Here is a 6,000-nt window from a genome sequence, read left to right as displayed (position 1 = left end):
ATTACAGATGTGCACTTTATGAAATCACCCCAGGTCCTGCCACTGCTATTTAATGATAACCCCCAGATAGAATAAGCTGGGTTATATTGTTGTAACCAGCCTTTTGCGGCTAACGGACTGCAAACAAACCCACTGTAGTCTGGTTCTGTAGTCATAACATCTGTTTCCCTACTTCTTACTAACTTACATTCGATAAACATGCAAGAAGTAGGGAGCAGATGGTTGGCAATATGACTGCAGAACTAGACTAGTCATTCACATCAGAATAGTCACATTTAACACATATTGATTCTGTTTCTGGGTAGAACTTATTTAGCTTTAGTGGGAAATACAACCCATGAATAACCTTATACTGAGAGATTCTATAGGCTGGACTAAATAAGACTTCTAGCTCTCCCTTACAAATCAAAGCCTTTGGGAGGCAAATTTTGTCTTGCACCTAAAATGCATGAATTGGAGCACAACAAAGTTTGTCTTTGTTTGTTTTCATAAATTAGCTGATAAAAAACAGCAGGAAAGTAGACAGCAGAAGAAAACCAAGGAATCATTCCTGTAAGATCTCCTAATGAGACCAAAGGCCCATTTATACGCAAATAATGTTTTAGTGATCATTTTGCATAAAGTGTTAATGGACACTAATGTCCATTACAACTTTATCATCTTCATTTGCATGTAAAAGGGCCTCCATGAGCTGTTTGCAAAGCCCAGCATATGGGCTCAGCTCTGCACACAGCTGTATTGTCCTCGCATGGGCTGTCAGCAGGAATACAATGTAATCTCCTGACACCCGCTGAGAGCACAGCGTGCGGTCTGTGTTGTCTCTCTCTGGCTGAACGATGGATTTTAAACTCACCTTCAAATCATTGTTCAGCAGAAATGCGCACAATGGCCGTGTTTACCCGCAACGATTATCACTCATTTGCATGTAAATAGGCCTTTAGACTGCAGTGTCTATATGCAGCAATATGTAGAAGCTCCAAAAGACAAATGGTGCAAATTTTGTAATTAAATCTTACTGCAAAAATGATTGTTACCCCAAAATACATGCATTTAAGTGAAAAAATATTGCCCCCCCCCCCCCCCCAAAAGATGTTCAACGATATTAAGGCTAAAATGACCTATTCTTGCATCCCAAATGCCAAACAATCTAAAACAGAATTATCTCAAATTCTGACTTAAAGCATATCTGAGTTTTCAAAACATTGTTTAAAAGCCTAGGTTTTCATTAACCGCTGCTTGCACTCGGTTTGAGCTTTATCAATTCAGTTTTACTATTCTCTGCTGCCCTACTATTTGCAACCACTTACAGGTGTGGGGGGCACATAAGTCAGCCATTCTGTCAGTACTGTACTGGCCAGGACTTTCTCCCCCACACTTATCATGCTGCCCTGCTCCAATCAGCTGCAAGGAATCCTCTGAATGCCCGCTCCTGTGTTATGTGTAGTAACTAGCAGTGTCCCCATGGCCCTGTTACTGGAGAAACCAAATGCGTGAGGACAGGCAGTGGACTGCAAGGGTTCTGGAAGGGAGACCTCTAGTGGTAGACACTTCAAACTTGATTTTTAGTGATACAAAAATTAATGCAAGTATAACACAAGATTGATGATACATACTTGAGCTGTTAGATGAGCAGATGTTGTGTGCAAAGTTAGTGTCCATCTAAAAGCTGCTTATACAATTTGGATATTGTGAGGGTTATGAACATATTAATTTATATATGTATGTATCTTTATACGTTTCCGGAGGCTGTAGGCCTAAATTGTACACTCTATTCTGTGTCCTATGAAAAGCTCTGCTAAATGCTTGTACATTTAGGTTAGTACTTAATTACATTAAGTAGAGGTGTAATCTTAAATGTCCATCATGTCTCCAAGATCTTGTTTATCTCGTTACACTGATCAAAAGGTTGTGTGGAATGCTTTGTTCTTGACGGCTGTCTAGGTAGGGCATGTGATTAATATGTAGATTGGAATCAAGGATACCAGACAGGGAGTCTACATTCAAATAAATAAAGCATTGTTTATTGAAAACGCAATTATTCACCACCTTAGTACTTTGACCTCAGTATAACAGATTCAACCTCTGTAACACTAGCCTTTGATTCGGACGACACTTGGATACGCCTACTTATTTTTGTATAAGAATAAGGCAATGTACACAATAAACTCAGATTGCTTCTAGACACAGGCCTGATCTCTGTGTTTCATTGCTTTCTCACGGCGGCCGCCATAACCACCTCTGATTTGGAGCCTCACAGCATATTGACGGAACATTGAATTCCCTAACAGAAATTGGTGCCCAACGTGGGGCTTGAAGGAACAAGAGGACCACCTGCACCTCAAACCCCCCCGGACCCAGATGGGATAAGGAGCCACTCGGAACCACGGATTTACAAAAACTGCGCAGTAAGGTAAGGCTTTATCTTGCCACAATCTATCCGTGCTTCTTGGCTGCTCCTTTCCTGTCCGAGGGGTAAGAAGTGCATGCCTCTTATAAATCTTCAAGCTTTTTAAGAATTCATATGGTGGGCTGAATATGCTGTGCAGGTGTTCTTTAACTGTTATTGTCTTTATTTGTTACTTTGCATGGTCAGTGTACAGAATATGAAACCCTCTTGCCGATCTCTGGAAGGCATGGTATAAATTGTACCAGGGAAGCCTAAAATTTTCAGGGGATAAAATCCCTGATGGGAGCCTCTTATAGGTATAAGAGAAGAAGTTGAGACGGGGGGAAATAAGCAGGGTTGGGAAGTACCGACACTTTTAGACAAGTGAGGAAGTACTGACACTTAAAAAGTAGTAACTGACATGCAAATGTTTTTGTCTTTATGTGTGCCTGTTTATGCACGAGTGAGTGATTGATGAGTTGACTTGATCAACGGAACGTGACCTCAGTGACGCTGAAAGGAGTCCCTAACAAGGCCACGATTCTGGACAGGGCCCCCTGCAGTTCCGTTTGTATATTTCAACGGTCAGGGGATTGTTTTATGTGTGTGAAAGGATAAAATAATAAGCCTCTTGGTGTACATAAGCCGCCAGCCATTGTCCATACTGCTGGTAAAGAGGATAAGGTGTGAAAGACTGCACAGGAAATAGTGAAACAAACAATTATTTTATGTGTATAAAAGAATAAAAATAATAAGCCTCTTGGTGTACATAAACCGCCAGCCATGGGAAATACTGCTGGTAAAGAGGATAAGGTATGGAAGACAGCTAAAGAAATTGTACAAGAAAGAGAAGGCAGAACGGCAGTTGGTAGAGGATGTGATAAATTGTTTAAGCACATAGGATATAAAGGGACAGGAGTATTAGATCTCCAGCAGTGGGAAAGGTTTTCAGACAGCCATGCTGGGTGGGCAAAAGATAATGGATTACAGGAAATGTTGAATAGTTGGAAAAAGGCAAGTAGAGATATAGAAGATGCAGGATATCAGAGAAAAGAATTCAAAGGACAGATATATTATGCTCCCCCATTGCCAGGTCAGTTCCCTCTTCCACCTCCGCCCCCTCCTTCATCTCAATTCCAACAGTCTCCCCCACCCTATGCCAAGCCATCCACTCCAAGGTCAAACACTGGACAGGAGGGATGGACCTGCTGGCATTGTGGACAACAAAACCCGGATTGGAGAGAGAGCTGCCTTGCTTGCGGAGCTCCTCGGCACAAACCGGTTATGCCTATGCTCACTAGATCCAAGGCTAGTGAGTGGAAGCATGGAGAAGAGGACAAGGAGGAGATGCAGGGAGCGGAGAGTGGTATAGGAGCTGATGTAACACAGGGGGAAGGCAGAAGGAGCCAATATGATATGACCTCACAAAAAGTTAAATATAGACCATGGACACCTAAAGAGCATATGTCACTTATACAGCAATTACCAGACCCCATGACCAGACCTATGCCTTTCTTTAGACAGATAGCACAAATACAAGACACATACTCTGCAACATCAGCTGATGTGGGTCCTTTGATTATGTTAAAAACAGGGGAGGCAGTGGGAACTATAATTTTAAATTATGTGAAAGACTATTGTGGCACAGATTGGGATAAAATTAAACATAGAGAATTAAAAAGTGGTAAGATATTTTTAATTGGTCTAGAACGTTGGGCAAAAGAAAAATTAAAAGAATCCTCCCTGTCTCTTTCTAATGTCACACAAGAGAAGGATGAAAGTGTAGAGCAATTTTATGCCCGCCTTCAACAACGTTGGTCAGATCTGGGGTATAGGGGCATACAAGAATTGGGTGACCATGTACTTAGCATGGCCTTTGTAGAGTGATTGCGAGAACCCTTGAGGTCTAAACTCATGGATAACAAGCCTGAGTGGAGACAATATGAAGCAGCAGGCCTGGTGCAAGCAGCCAAGGGCATTGAACTAAATTTAAAAATCAAAAAAGGACATAGCTCTGTTATGATAGCACAATACAGCACAGGAGAGAACAAAATAAAACGGGGCACCCATCCCAAACATAACCTTAAGTGCCATTTCTGTGGTAAGCCTGGGCACTTTAAACGGGAGTGTAGAAAATTCCTCCAGCAGAGGGGTAGTGAACAACCCACAAAAGCACGAGTCGCCAAGGGAGAAATAGAAAACCAAGATTGAATAGTCGGCGACCCTCTGCCCTTCTTCCCCATGAGCAATGTAAAAGAGGGTGTGGCCATTTTTCTTAAAGGGGAAATACTCAATAAGGAAATTCCTTTCCTTGTTGATACAGGGGCAGCAACCTCAGTCATCCAAAGCCACCTAATTCCTCCAGCATACCGGCAAAATACAGCTCAAACTGTTGTAGGTCTTGAAGGAGTTCCTAAGAAACTTCAGGAAACAGACCCTCTCCCCATAAAATTCAGAGACCAGACAGTTTTAACAAAACTATTGGTGAGTGATGATATTCCACTGTCAGTTATGGGCACAGACATACTCTCTGCCCTGTCAGCTTCCATTCAGTTTACTGAAGAAGGAACAGTGCAGATTGATTTTGCAAAAACAAACGCAGAACAATTTTGCCAGATGGTGGCTTCTCTAGATGATCCACAGCCAATTTTCCTCTTAACTACAGAAGAGGAAATAATATTACAGGAAGTTCCACAGGAACTCTGGGCCAAGTCCAAGACAGATATTGGTCATATGAATGTGACACCCATGGTAGTCACACTAAAACCAGGATGCGTAGCCCCCCAAGTAAAACAATATCCATTGGGTAGGGCCCAAGAGGATTCTATAGGCCCACAAATTACAGACTTAATTTAAATGGGGGCACTACGGGAAATAACATCACCAGCCAATACTCCCCTCTTCCCAGTTAAAAAGAAAACACAAAAGGGACAACCAGATGTTTATCGCATGGTACATGATCTTCGGGAAATTAATAAAGTAACTGTACTCGACACCCCAGTAGTGCCAAATCCACATACGCTTTTAGCACAAGTCCCGCCCACTGCGACATTTTTTACAGTAATAGATCTTGCAAATGCGTTTTTCAGTGTACCGATCCATCCGGATTGCCAGTACCTTTTTGCTTTTACCTTCAAGGGTAAACAATACGCTTGGACCGTCCTGCCACAAGGTGCGCAGAATTCTCCAAACATGTACACCCAGGCACTCCAGTCTGTTTTGCAGGCCTGGACTCCGCCTGATGGAACTGTGCTGTTGCAATATGTTGATGACCTTCTGCTTTGTGCTGAGGATCTGAAAACATGTCAATCTGCATCCATTTCTCTTCTAAAATTCTTAGCAGAAAATGGCTGCAAGGCTTCAAAGGAAAAATTACAGCTTTGTAAACAAAAGGTTGTGTTTCTAGGCCATTGCCTAGCTCAAGGAACCAAACATCTCACAGAAGAACGAAAAGCTGCAGTTCAAGCCATTTCTGTACCTTCTTCTGCTGCCAAACTCCGCACCTTTTTGGGGCTTGTCTCATACTGCCGTCCTTGGATCCGTTCTGCCTCATCCCTGATGCAACCACTCTATGATTGTCTTCCAAGTGTTCCTTTCTCTCTCACTCCTGAAGC

The 6,000-nt window shown here is 42.4% G+C and overlaps 1 protein-coding gene across 1 annotated transcript in view; it reads right to left on the bottom strand.

Moving 5' to 3' along the window:
* The window catches only part of FARP2 (FERM, ARH/RhoGEF and pleckstrin domain protein 2), a 114,528-nt gene that overhangs the window by 8,513 nt on the left and 100,015 nt on the right, over nucleotides 1-6,000 (bottom strand). The gene's annotated exons all lie outside the window — the stretch shown is intronic.

Source organism: Eleutherodactylus coqui, chromosome 1 (assembly GCF_035609145.1).
Source record: "Eleutherodactylus coqui strain aEleCoq1 chromosome 1, aEleCoq1.hap1, whole genome shotgun sequence".
NCBI lineage: Eukaryota > Metazoa > Chordata > Amphibia > Anura > Eleutherodactylidae > Eleutherodactylus > Eleutherodactylus coqui.
Note: the sequence above shows the minus strand (reverse complement) of the source record. Positions and strands in the feature narration are given on the sequence as shown.